The 14574-nt window shown below is 41.7% G+C and overlaps 1 protein-coding gene across 1 annotated transcript in view; it reads left to right on the top strand.

Moving 5' to 3' along the window:
• The first annotated feature begins 3622 nt into the window (after window positions 1-3622).
• Window positions 3623-14574, top strand: part of HPGDS (hematopoietic prostaglandin D synthase) — a 30370-nt gene continuing 19418 nt past the window's right edge. The window contains exon 1 of the mRNA XM_062493836.1: window positions 3623-3864. The gene's annotated coding sequence lies outside the window, so the exon portion shown is untranslated. The remainder of the gene's footprint in view (window positions 3865-14574) is intronic.

Here is a 14574-nt window from a genome sequence, read left to right on the forward strand (position 1 = left end):
TTCTTTGGTCAAAAATGTTTTTAAACTTAAGCTGCAAAAGTCCAACATAGGTCTTTCTGAAGGTGTATTTTTCTGTCTGAATTTATTGCTTGCTAAAAGAGAAGGCAAATTGCTGAGTTCTATTACATATAAACATAAAAGACCAAGGCCTTTGCTTCATTTGCAGGTCTAGCATTTTGCAGGCCTAATATCCCTCCTTAAGTGGCTTAAAAATGATGAAACTTGTAATTATTCACTTCCTGTGTCTTATAGTAAATGTTAGTCTGCTCAAGTCTCTAATAGCAGCATAGTACTGTAATTTAAAAAAAAAATAAAACAAGGCAGTGGTAGGTGAGGAAATTACTAACAGAATGAACATGATGACTGTATCTAAGTTTACAGTGAAACTTTTGACTTAAGTGGATTTATTCTCTTAAACACCCAAGTAGGTGCACTTACTGCAGGTTACTAGTCTTGATAAGATGGCCATGTTTTGTGAAGTGCAAAAGTCAACTCACCATAAAAAATGGTTGGAATTTCCTTCCAGCAGGGAAAAAGCTGCACTGTGGTGATGTACTTACTCTCATTTCAGCTCTGGGGAGCTGGCCTCTTACTGTTCCCAACACAAGATGTCAGGAATCGTGGCTGTTTCTCCTGGCACATGCAGTGAGCAAGTTATTTCACCACAGAGACCTGCAACAAAACACGGGCAACTTCATGAGATGCTATGTTTTGTTTCAAACCTTCTGTTTAACTGTGGGTTCCCAGGCACAAGGTGGAGCAGCAGCTGGGACAGAAGAGGTGGGGAAGGTCTGACCATGAGTCAATAGGCAGAGTGATCCCTCAACACTTAGAAGTCCAGGCAGTCACATCTGCCTGGAGTGTACTGACCCCCTAACAGCCTGTGAATGCCCTGAAAGAAACATCTGCTGAACTAAATATTGGATTTAAATTTAATCCATGTGAGTTCCTCTGCATTTAACTAGAGCTTTCAAACCATGAGGAGAGCCCCCATGCTGACCAAAAAAAGAAATCTGCAACTGACTTAATGTGCTCTCTTCCCCACATAAAACACACAGAAAACATTCTTTCACTGTCTTAGTGACTCCACATGATTGCCAGGTATACATGCACAGAGTTGTCCATGGGGCTCAGCTGACCATGAGAAATCTGGATGTTGCTCCATGAACAAAAGACAAACGGGCAAGAGGTCAGCTGCTGAGTCCTGAAACGCTTGATTGCAGCTCCTGCCATTAAAGTGTCCCTGCTGCTATTCCCAGGAATGGTGTTGGGCATGGATGGATGTCTCCACACCCAGGTTTTATACATTCTTCATTTAACACATCATGATCTTGACTGGTATGCTCTCCTGTCCCTGAAGTTTCCAGAAGTTGGACAGAGGTAAAAAACACTTTAGGCAAGAAGCCTCATGTAACAGGTGGATACACAGTCACAGCCTGACTGCTTCATCGAGCAGTTCAGCCAATTTTTCATGCCATCATCAGCAGTTGCAGGCCAAAAGGGCAACAGAAACGGAGAGCTTAATCTGTAAGAAATCACCAACAAATGAAACCAAGGTTAGATCAGCTCAGTGCATTACCAACTTCATTATTTTGAAACTGTATGCAGAAATCACTTCTCATTTTATAAAACAGAGGAATCTATTTGATAACTCACACGCATTGAGCCAAATCTGGCAGAAAGGAAGAATTACTTTTTCTCTAGGAGAGCCTACTTCCTGATCATGTAAAGAGCTTGAGTAATAGGTGCTCCTAAGCACAGGCCCAGTAAATCCCACTGTTTGCACACCCATGCTCCTACCAGACACTAAGGTGCTCAGAGCAGCAGTGAGGGGAGGCAATAATGCCTGTTTGTGATGCATGGTCTGAGTGCAACTTCCACTGGACAGGGACTGAGTGACCCATGCACAACAGGAAGCGAAAAACTTGCACACTCCTGTCACAGGTTGGAAATCTTTTCTCCCTGATCTACATTAAAGATTTCCTACAGCAAAGGGTAAAAGGGGGTTTCAGTACCTTGTCAGTCATTGAAGGTATAATTGTAGCACAAAGGAGTGTTTCATGCCAACTCAATGAGTGGAACTCTTGGAGCAAAGGTGCAGTTTTAACACGTTAAATGGCTCACAGAGAAAGCAAAGGTTAGATTACCAGTGTGCTTGCTAATGGTTTAGCGTGTATTTTTACTGGTAACCTTGCCAGGGTAGGAGTAAACTGCTGTCTGTTGAAAACAGTTCCTGAAGAATCATACCTCCTTCTTCCCTTTGAGAAGGTTGAGAACCTGATCCCACAATATGCTGCTGTGTTCCACTCCCTGATCCAAACCAGAATAAGTTCCTAGTTGCTCAAAATTTGCAAACTTTTATAAAATAAGTTTGTTTCAAATTCCATTTGCTTTAGAACCATAAATATTCCTTCAGTTTTCTGCTAATGAAATGAGGAAAAACTCTCAAACTGTTTCTCTACAACTGAAGGAACAATTTCACCCCATACAGGCTGTTTTATCATAAGTCAACAATTATAAAGTGATGAAATATGGTATTAGAGCACTTAAAATTTACTTTTTGGGATGTATTCAAAACCACCACCTCCAAGGTGACATTCTGGAGAAAAGGAGTATTAAAGCATAAATCTGCAGCCAAGTCAAATCTAAAAGCATGGAAGTGCCACCACCAAGGTAAGCTCAGCAATTTGGCTTATCGCTCAGTCTACATCAGTCCCAGAATTAGAAGACACTTTGGGGTTCTTTTTGTAAACTTTTTCTTAGGTGTAAAGGCTGTTGGTTTGTGAAAACTCAGCTGTTGACATCAGGGAAAAAACATGTATTAAATGAAAATGAATTGACCTGCAGCAAATTATTAAGAGTGTGAACTATCACCTCCTCATGCCAGGTTAGCACCACTTTCTGCACCTGCAGGAAAAACACACACAATTGTTTATTGATACAAAGTTAAGAAACCCTCAGAGCAGATCTGTGGGGTACACACAGGACTACAGCATCAGAAAACTTTGCTCCAATTCTGCTGCATGCTGGTCCCGTGCTCAGAGGAGAGCAAAGCAGAGCAACACAGAATGGACTTTGCCAAGGCAAAAGTACAATGAAAAGGTGAAAGAAAAAACAAACAGAAAAGCACAACATCCACTACAGATAAGAAGCAGCAACAAGACAGCTGTAACTATTAATGTGCATTACTCATGGACACAGTTTGCACGAGTCCTTCTTCACTGATAGCAAAAAAAAACATGCACCAAAACCAAGCAAAATCCCAAAACCACCAACTTAAATCACACTTGGTTCTTTATGTGAAAGGCTTAGGAGTTGGGGGTTTTTTGGGGTGCTGGTGGTGAAGGGTTTTGGGGTGTTTTTGTTGGTTTTATATCTGACTCTCCATTTGCATCTATTTGAGGCATTGCTCTCTAACTAGATCAAATAGTGTGGGCTTCACCTTAGTTAGAAATAATCTATGAAAGACATTACTTGGCTTGTCCCACATGTTCTACATTTAGAAAAAAAAAACATCTATCATCTGACTTAACTCCTCAGCGCCTGTCTTCATTATTATTATAATTATTATTATATAGATTCAAATGGAACTTTATCACTTTAAATTTGCTTTGAACGTAAGCCAGGAAATTCCAGCACCCGGTATGCTCTGCTAGCCCAAGTCAGCGAACTAGCTCGTTATCAGGAATGATGCAGATCCCGTGTGTGTGAGAGCCGGGGGAGGAGGAGAGTCATGCAGGCGGTCATGGGGAGGGAGCGGTTTGCATATTAACAACCCGTGCTGGAGTGCGGCAGCCTTTTCGGGGTCGGCACTCGGAGGGACTCCCGCGCACCGAGGAAGGGACCGCGTGTCACCGCGCCGGAGTGAGTTCTGTTTCACCTTTGCTACCGCTGCAGCCTGCCTCCTCTCTTTCCCCTTGCTTCTCCTGGTCCTACTCTGCCCTCCCTAGGCTGCCGCTACAGTGGCTGTGTGGGAGGTTAGTTAGTCTGTCAAGCTATGCTGCGTGTAGAGCAAGTCCTGAGAGTATTTAGTTTTTTTAGAAATTTGTTCCGTTTATTCAGCCTGGCTCTGAGAGGTGCGCTCGGCAGAGAGGAGCTGCAAGCGCAACTCAACTACCCCATCTATGCACCTTCTTTGCTCCTTCCAGGCATCCTTAAACTGCGCCTGCTGCACCTAGGACACCCGTAGATTAACATGCACGGCTAAAAACAGACTTCGCTCAAAACTGTGAGCTGCTTTTCTAGAGGCAAACAGGCAGATCACTGGCCTGCTGTAGAAGCAAGCGCCCGTTCCTGATCAGTGCCCTGCGAAGTCAACGCTGAGCTACTTTGATAACCAGGCTGCGTGTCAGGGTACTTGCCAAAGAAAAGACAACCTCATCGGCAAAGAAATCAGAGAGAGGAGGCTCTGGGCATTCTGCAGGGAGTTTTCACTAAGTGAAAGCCCATTTCAAACCAATATTCTATTAGATGAAATGCCGACTAAAATGCCTTCACTTACATAACCAAGCTAAATCTAGGCTAACGTCAGAGAAATTAGATGAATTTTAAGCACCATCAACTAATTATTCTAGGTCATTTTTGTGCACTGTTCATCTTTCAAATTCCTGTGTTCTAAACCAATGGATTAGCATACTCTGGTCCTAATTCCCACTGTCATTCTGTAGAGAAAAAGCCTCCTGCATCTGCTTCCACTCACTCCATTTTTCTCCTTATCAAAAATCAAAGGTTTATTTGTTATTTGTCTTTTACTTCAAAATTATACTCTAAATAGCCATTGAGGACCTTTTTTTCTTTAATTCTAACTGCTGTCATTTTCCTATAAACATAATCCTCCCACGCACATCTTCTCTGCTAAAAGCCCTTTCTTGTTCCCTGTTCATTTCAGACTATCTAAGCAAACAAACCGTAGCTATAAAGTATATTTCCTGGGCTTCTGTATTCGTTACATCTGTTTGTAAACACTAGTACTTTTATACTCAAAACTTGCAACGTTTGTAAAGACAAAAAGACGCAGAGATCTTTTTAAAGTTTACTTTTGTTCATTCTTTTGTTTTCTTTAATCCAAAATAGAATCTACCTCTCCCTAAAAATGTGCACATTGTGTAAATTACTCCCTGCTGCAGAGGCACACATGCCCAGGCACACAGTTAAATCTATTTGTATAGAAATAAGAAGGAAGCTCTCCAAATTTTAAGCTGAAAATATATACAAAGTAATTCTTAAAAGAGTGCACAAACAAGCATGCTAGCCAGCGCAGCACGCACCTGTGCCACTGCCCAACACGCTCTGCTGCTCTAAGGCTTTGCTCATAATAGTTCTCATTGCTGTCTGTCGCACACAACCTTCTCCTGAGCAGCTGGAAAGCAGAAGCAGTTGAAGTTGGTGCTCATTTTCAAAACATCTTTAATTGAAATCTCACCAGAAAGTAATTACACTGGCATTGGGCTAGCAGGGGGCACACCCTACCACAGAAAACTATGCTTATTCACACTGCTAGAGACTTATCATATATACTGCAAATCTCAAACAGGTGACTTTTTTTTATACCCTTTTGACAGTTAGTCCAAGAAAATGAGAGAAAAAAGAAGGGGGGGGGGGGGGGGGGGGGGGGAACAGCCAAATCTCACGCACACATTTCAACGAGCCACCACATTGAAGAACCTTGTCTAATCTCAAGTCAATCTGCTAAAACTCCCATAAAACAAGCTACAACAACGAACTGAGAAAAACTGAAGAGCCTACTTTTGAATGTCTTTAGAAGTAATGAAAAATATTGCTGGAATGACTTAGTAAAGAATAAGCATGAGGCAGAAAAAGAGAGAAAACAAGGATGTTCAGCGACACCAGACAAAGTGTACTAGGCTTTGTATTTGTGGCAGATGCAAAGAGGGAAGGCAAACAAAGGTTTAAGCTGTCTCACAAGCTTAGTTTAGTTGATGTGTGACAAAAAAGAATGTGTGATGAGTAACTGTATGCCTCAGCCAAAGGACCATTTCTAGGTGCCAGGCACACAGCAATCGGGACTGCCCTGGAGCCAGATTAGCTGGGGTTTCCATGAGAAACTGGCTGCAAACTGCCTCTCAGAGAGTACTTCCTACTTAAGTGTAGGAACACACAGGTTAGGGTTTTACACACCGAGCAGTCTGTGACTGTAACTCAAGAGTCCTGCACATTTCTCACTTGTTGCCAAATCTAGGTGGTCCCCAGGCTTCTGGCTGGCTGCTGCTCAGAGCTGTAGGTCCCCATTTCGCACCACTGGTCCTCTCAAGGAGACTGGCAATGCCTGAAGAGCACTTTAGCAAGGTTCTGAGTCTCCTCAGGCTCACTCTGGCTAAGAAAATAATTTCAAAATATCTGAAAATACTTGAGATCTGTGCCCCAGCCCACTGTACTTGTGCCTTCTGGGCACGGTGGTCTGTGCCAGGTACTGCAAGGCAGAGAAGGACACCGAAAATTTGTGACCAGGACGTAGAGTGGGTGGTACTGGAGAACTCTGCAAAGCGAATAAAAACCTTTCCCAGTCAAACCTGTACCTGCTACAGGGATGATATACAGTGCTTAAAGGACTAATTCTTCCATGCCTATAATATTGGGCATAGGTTCTTAGCAAATTATACAGTAGATTCACAATATGTAACAGGTCAAGAGCAAAGTAGTCTAGACAAGCAGGAGGAAGGATTTGGTGTTTCTACTCCCCCTTGCAGATATACAAACACTCACATGCACACACTGCTGGGATAGAAACAAAAAGACCATATTTCACATCCAAGGAAAGATACTTGGTGGCCAAGACAGTTGTTACACAAATTATTGTGCTGGACAAGCTTGAGAGGTCAGAAAATGGACATGATTCATCCTGGCAAAAGCAGCTGGCTTTGGGGCAAGAGTACAGAGCAATACTGCTCACAGCTGAGCTCTGAGCTTTGTAAGAATATTATGAGGTCATGTTGATTCATCTGAAGAGTGCAGAGAGAAATGCAAGGCATGAATTTTAAAGGAATGACATGGGGTTGGCAAGCATTAAAATTATTTAGGCTTTTGTTCTACCACAAAATGCTTCTGGGAATTCTTAAAACATCTGATGTGGAAATAAAACTTAAGAGGTTTTTCCTGAGAAATTATCCTAACCACTCCTTTGTCTGTATCTTTCCTGAGATCTCTTGCAATTTTATGTACCAGTATTTCATGGTCTTGGGTGTGCAATTTATTAATCTAAAAGAGACTGCACAAAACAGTTTCAAGTTATCTACATAAAACTGGGACCAAGTAGATGCAAAGCCAAAGCTTGAGACAGAAAATAAAGTTACCACGGATGCTCAGGCCCTAAAAGGGAAGGGTGTGGCAAGCCAGGCCATCTGAGGACTTGCTGCTGAGGTGACTGAGAAAAGTCCCATCCATCACCACTTCCCTGCCTCCTTAATCCTGCTGACATGTGAGAGATGGCTCATTCACTTCAGTTCAAACAAATGGGGTGAGCTTCAGATATCTCACTTAATTATGATCAGTTTGACTGCAGTTGCCTGAGGGGCAATCACAAATTCAGCTCAGGGGAACCCAGTGGGCTCTGGCATTCTCCTTCTAAAAGTCTTGACAGTGGATACCCATTCACTGCCCATTCACACTGGACTCCCACTTTAAAAAAAAAAAAACGCTTTCATATCTTTCCTATCTTCTTCTTCACTGATACATTGTGGTTATTTTTCCTAAAAAAAAAAAAAAAAAAAAAGGCAAACAAGTGGATTTTAGTCCTGTCTTCTTCAAGGACTTTTTAAATTCTGATTTTCCACATCATCAAGACAAGCCTGAAGCTTCCTCAAAGAGATAATTGCTTTAAGGTCTTCTACAGCTCCTTTTCTTTAGAGTTTTACTCATCAGGTCACTTAAAATACTTATAACCATTAGTACTACTCAATATTCTCACAGTAATGCCCTAAAACCTCTTCTCCTTTTAGGATGCTGATTTTCCCCACAGGTAACAAATAAGAAGCACATCAGGTGCATACACATGCAAAATCCCTCTAAAAAGATTTTAAATCTATACTATGCTCTAAGTGATCCAGATATCTGACCTTGAAAATCATGCTAAGAAGTATCCATTATATTTTGAATTTGTTATTTCAAAACTTGACCCTACATAAAATTTCATAAACATTTACTTCAGATTATTTGCGTATTAAAGAGAAAAGGGTGCACAGATTTTTTTTCTCTTTTCTCTCCAAGATCCAGATTGTTATCTGGCTTAGAAATGTAAGAGATTAAATTCAAATATTTATTTTCTATAACTGGACCAGAATGGGAAAAGAGACCATCAGTTTTCAGAAAGAGAGCTTATGTCATACTGAGAACTGACAGGAAATAGTATTACTTAGAGTTTTTAATTTTATTTTCTGTCAAAAAGACGGCTGTGGAAATCCTCCATTGGAAGATTTGCGGTCTTCCATCAATCTGCCAATACTCCCTAATCCTTCTCCCCCAAAAAGAAGGGCAGAAAATTTCTTATTCTCGTTCCTAAAAAAAACAAAAAACAAAAACAAACAAACAACAACAACAAAAAAAAACTAATAAGAACTTTTCTTTTGGCAGGAAAAAAGCAACAACCAAAAACATAAATCAGTACTATTCTTGGTTTTCAAAGGCTGAAAATCTCTCTTAAATCTCTAATGTTTTTTCACTCAAGGTAAAATAATTGAAGACATTCCTGCAGCAACCAATTTGATCAATAACCAGGAAGAGAGCAGCACAACACCTGCAGGCAGAGCAAGGCTGCTTCTCAGATGGTTTCTGTCTTTTCAGCACTGTTCAAACAGGAAAATTTAAACAATTATACCTTTTCCCAAAACTTTCTGACTGTTATGTTGGTTAAGTAAAAAGGAAGAAATACTGCACATGGACACTTTTTATTTTTCCTACCTTGTGCAGTTTATAAAGTTACAGCTGTGGAAGTTTTTCTTTACTTGCCAGCTACAGTAACTGTTTGAGTCTTGTCTCTCTAGTTCCTTCCTCTGAAATGTGAAAATTTAAACAAATAAAGGCAGAAAGACTCACTTGGACTGTTAAAACATAATTTTAAAATTGAGAAGGGAGAAAGCTGCTTTAATGCTCAGCTCTCCAGTCACAGGGATGAGAAGGACAACAAGCAAAGATGGGCAAAATTGAACTTCCTACTCCTAATGTTTCTCAGGTGAAACAAGGCAGACTAAGTCACTTTCCTGGTTCAAGATTTTTTTTTTTGTACTCCATAAACAACACAACTCTCCCCAAACCCTAAGGACCAGAACAAAAAATCCATGCTTCATACTTGGCTACATCAGGTCACTCCTGAGATGACAGCCTAAGAAAAATTTCTCCTTTAATGAACAAAGATGCTTTTGTCTGAACAGAGACCCAGACAGCTTCTCTACTTTCCTTTTCTAAATTGAGTATCCTAGCTGACATTAGCACAACTTGGCCCCATCACTGGGAGTAAGGAAGACAAGGAAGAGCCTTCCCTCTGAAATCCCAGTGTTACCGTTAATGCAAAACATTCAGCTGACACTAATTTTAAGACTTCAAACTGCATACGTGGCAGAAATACATGAGCAAATATAAGAAATAGGTGAAATTGCTGTGCCCCATCCACTCCTGTAGGACACCCAAATCAGGTTGTTGGATTTGTATCTGCTTCAAAACTTATTTGATTTTCAGGTTAACTTTGCAGAAAAATTTCACAAAGAAACATCAAATATTAGACACCGGGGGGGGGGGGGGGGGGAGAAGGCCAACAGAAAAAAAGCCAAAAAAATGTCCACAAAACTTCTCACCTTTGGATAGAATAGCGCTTAGAGAGGACACAAACTTCAATTCGCACATCATAAAGCAAGATTCTTCTTGGCAGAGAGATACCTGTGGGCTTGCATGAGTGGAAGCTGATTTGTTGTCATTCTTCCATTCTGTAAAAAAATGAAAATGGAATATATATTCAGCTCCAGCAACTCAAGCACCCTGAATTAATATAAAAGCTTAATCTTACAATAAAATAAAGAGGTACACATCGATTAAATCATCACTCCTACATCACTGTCATGCTCTGGTTGCAACTCAAGAGGGGACAATGACACCTGGCAGACAAAGACCTCCAGCTTCCCCTTTTATGGCAGGCCCATGGCCAGGGCAGCAGTGTGTCAGGCACTAATTGTGGTGCTTTCCATAAATGACTCCTAAATTAATGAAGAACCTTCATGCTGAACAAATATAAATACAGTGCAACGCATCATCTTTTCCAAGCACACAGTTCAAGTCCAAGCTTTTAGAAACACCTGGATGAACCTTACCTCAACCCTACTGGTCTGGCTTCCTGGAGGGAGCAGCTGGGCCTTTTTAACATCCTCTAACAATGATGAAACCTTAAGGCAAGAAAACCCTTAATTTCTTGCAGCACAAAGTACAGTTAAAGGCGACTTGGGATACATATGAACACATAGTTCAGCTTAGATGTTTTTTCTCCCTCTTCACACCCAGCTCAATGATAGCTCTCTGCTGACTGTCATCTCAAATACTAATAACCTTATACAGGAAAATGCAATTATGTGCTGCCTTATTTTAAAGTATTATCTGTGAATTCACATCCTGAGTTCTGCCATTGTCACGTTCCACTGCGAAGGAACCGCAACGGGATTCTTTTTAACAGACTTCTCAGTGTAAACAAAGCACAAGCACAGGGAATGTTATATCTCAAAACAGTTTATCAATAAATAAAGACGTGTTCCTACAGAAGGTGGATGGAAAAGGGAACAGAGAGGCAGGGTGGACTGCAGGGCTGAGGGGGGAGAAGCCGAGCAGGGGCAGAACGAGCCGAAGCTCCGGACCCGGAGCGTCCCTCCCCCAGCAGGCCCGGGCTGTGCCGCACTCACTGCTTCGGGGCGCTGCGCCTCCTCCCGTCCTCCCGGCCAGCACTGGCTGCTCAGGGAGAACTTTTTCCGGGCAACAGGAGTTTCACTGCCTGCAGCCCAGTGGTGGAAGCTTTCCCTCCCCTGACTGATTGCCGGGCGAGGTTTCCCCACACCCAGAGCTTCCCGCCATTTTCTGAAGGCGTTGCCTGCCTAGAGACCCTGAAATGGCGGTGGCTCCGCCGCCCTCACCTGCGCCAGATGCCTCCTGCACGTGGCAGGCGTCAAACCTCTCTGGTAATTTTCCACCCCGTGCCAGAAAATGGATGTATAGAATAAAACCTGGACAATGTCGAGGCATGCTGCCAGGGGAAGTCCCCCCAGAAGCAGAGCTTCCCACCGTTTTCTGAAGGCGTTGTCCCTTAGAGACCATGAAACGGTGGCAGTCTCCGCTGAGGCATAATTAAAAGTTAGTTGGTTCCCCTCACGCTTGCAGGTTTTGGTACCTGTGACCAGCCTGAAGAATATTTTCATGTGTTGCCTCGAGGGCTGGATTTTCCAAAAGAGAGCTGAAACGCTGTTCCACTGGAGAGCCCGGCAGAGTTTTGGTGCGTAATTTAGCTAAGGCTGGGCACGCAGGACCAAACACTGGCTGCTCTGGGAACACACACGAAAATCAGCCTGAGCACCATCCCGTCTGCCAGTGCCTTTCCTCTTCTGTACTACTGCTATCTGAAAGTCAGTATTTCGGTTCTCAGAAAATGCTAGTTCCTTCCTGGGCTGTTTTTAAACTCTAATCCTGCTTGAATTTTCAAACTGATTGCTCAGTCCTGCTTCAACTGGAATAAAGGCATCCCAAGTTCATCAGGAAATACACTATCTCCATAAAGCCACAAACAGTTTTAAATTATTTGAAATCGCTCATAAAATTTTAGACACTTGTAACTCCACCATGATTTTTTGACTCATGAGTATAATGGTGAATGCCAACTTTACACATATTTGACATTCTCTCAGATTTCCTGTTTGATTTTGTCACTGAATGGCTCCAAGTTGAATTTAATCATGAGATCCATTAATCTTCTGTTTAAAGGTATGTTAAAGCCAGTTAAGCTGGCTTTCAGAGGAAAGCTGGAAAATCAGCTAAGCCGGTCAACAACTTCAAAGTATTAACACTAATTTAATAGTAAATTTAAAGCTGTTGAGTTCATAGCTTTGAAAGCTGTCTGCAATGAAACTGGGACTGAAGTGTCAGGAAAATCCACAAATGCCAGAGGTTTATGTCCAAGAAGGAGACAGAGGAGTCCTACAACTTTATTTGAATAAATGGAGAGAGTCCTCTGGGTCACATGTCCACAGGATTTTCTCTCCTGAGGTTTCAGAGGGCGCAGCCTCCTTTTATCCTAAACTCCCAGCTGCATGTTGCCCTCTTCCTTTCCCCATCTGAGGTCCAGGGAATGTAGTGCCTATCCCATATTCCCCCTTGAACTTACTATTTTACCCCAAAGTTCAGAAACTCAGGTTTGTCTGAGACCCTTGCTGCTTCAGGAGCCAAGTTCTCTGAGCTCTGCAACCAACCTGCTGCCCAGAGGTGGTAGAGACATTAAAATCCATTTCAAAGATGTTAACACCCATACCTTCACCCATCAAACTGTTTGTAAAGACATGAGCTTTCCTCTCAGAAGTGCAGTCAGTCTAGGACAGGGCAGGTGTGCAGGACCATCCCAGCCATGTATTCATCAGAATAGGAATTGGAAAAACACTGCTTAGATGACAGGTTTATTGGTGGAAGGTAAATCACCCCCTCCTGCTTTTATACACACCTGACTTTGCAATGAAGTCACCTGAACTAGCACTAAGGAGGTGGCTAAATACCTGCAAGTCTGGGCACTGAGGTCCACCCACCACCACCACCATCTTTCAGTATTTTTAAGCCACGACTAACCTAAAACAAGAGAAATAATTTTAAATAGCTTTAAAGACTTTTTCCTGCTCTTCTCCTCCAAAAAAGTGCCCAACATCTTCACCCCAGAAACCAATTCAAAGACAGCAAACAGATCTTTTTTCCCCTAGAAATTACATTTTTCCAGTAATTCAGTAATAGTGGATGGTTTAAATGGTTTTAAGTTGTTCCTCATGATCCCCTTCTTTATAAAACACACTGGGAAAACGAGGTAAAGGAGGACAAGCTAAAAAACCCTAACAGCTTGCTTTGTATGTTTGGCAAAAAGCTATTCTGAACACAACCATTTCTTTCATTTTGAAACTTATCTGTAATTGTTTAGGAAGCACTACTCCTGACATTTCGCAGTAAATATAAATAAAAAATAAAGCATACAAATATTTACCAAAACATGTTTATAGTAAACCTATAAAGGCTTTTAAAATGTCAAGTATTTTTGGTAAACTCCTTGTGGAGTTGATTTAGGTGGGTTTTTTGGTGTTTTTTGTTTTGTTTTGTTTATGGATGGAAAAAAAATCAAAAACTTAAAAGTGCATCATCACTACAAATACTTGATTACTCTTTATGGTATATTCATTAGAAATTTGTTTAGCTTGGCTTTAGACAACTCAAATAGTTTCCGCTGCTTCCTTGACAGACCAAAATGTTCCACTCTCTACCACAACAGGCAGAGAGACTTGCTGATCATCAGCCAAAATTCCCAGTTCTTTGCATCACTTCACTACTCTTGACTGGACATGTTTTTGTGTACCAAGTGCTCCCAGTGTAAGAATTAGGCTCTTCCAACACACTCACCTACTGGAATGTTTAGATCTCAGCCATCTCCAGCTCTCTCTCTATGTAGCTGTCTACTCCCTCATGACAGCACCTTAAAAGTCTACAATTCTTATGCCTTTAAATGCCTTCCAGCTGCCAGCAGGTATTTGCTAACACAGGGCTGAGTGGGCTAGAGTCAGCCAGGAAACAGGAGCCATGTGTTAGTGGTATAGCAGGTCCAGGGCACTGGAACATCTGTCAATGCTTATGGAAAAAACCTCTATGGACACTCCTAAGGGATGGAAACAGTCATTAAATCAGCAGATCAGACTAAATCAGTTGCATTTGTTTCTCTCTGAAAAACTGAAAAGTAAGACTCAAGGTTTGGGATTTTTTCCCCATTGGCTCCTGAATCGCTGTCGAATCTCAGATAACACATGCTCTTTTAAAAATGCCATTCCTCACTCTCAAATGACCACACCAAATCAGAAATGGGCAAAAGGGAAGAAAATCCTGTTATGATCTCATTCTCTTGTCTTACATTAACTTTGTAGACATATAATCCAAACTCATAGTATATAATGCTACATAGCTTTATCATACACACAGCAGAGCGTACCAAGTAATAAATTTGAAAATGGAGTAGCCAAGCCCTTCCACTTACCTAAAACACGCTTGAAAAAGCTGGGATTGTCAAAATTTCTCTCTTTAGAGAAAGAAGTAGTTGCACCTGTAATCTGTGAGCTGCATTTGCCAAGCAGCAGACAAACATGTTTTCCAGTAATTAACACATCTAAAAAAACTGATCACATCCTGATGCAGCTCATTTCATCTGGAGCCTCTCTGTTTTACACTGTGCAAAGGAACACACTTGACTTAATAATTGTAATGCAGTCTCCATTTGGAAGCACTTGCAGACTATAGATATCTCCATTGGTAGCTTTCCAGCTCTATTCCTGCCTATCTGGCATGAAAAGTCTCCATTCA

The sequence above is a fragment of the Cinclus cinclus genome, chromosome 5 (assembly GCF_963662255.1).
Source record: "Cinclus cinclus chromosome 5, bCinCin1.1, whole genome shotgun sequence".
NCBI lineage: Eukaryota > Metazoa > Chordata > Aves > Passeriformes > Cinclidae > Cinclus > Cinclus cinclus.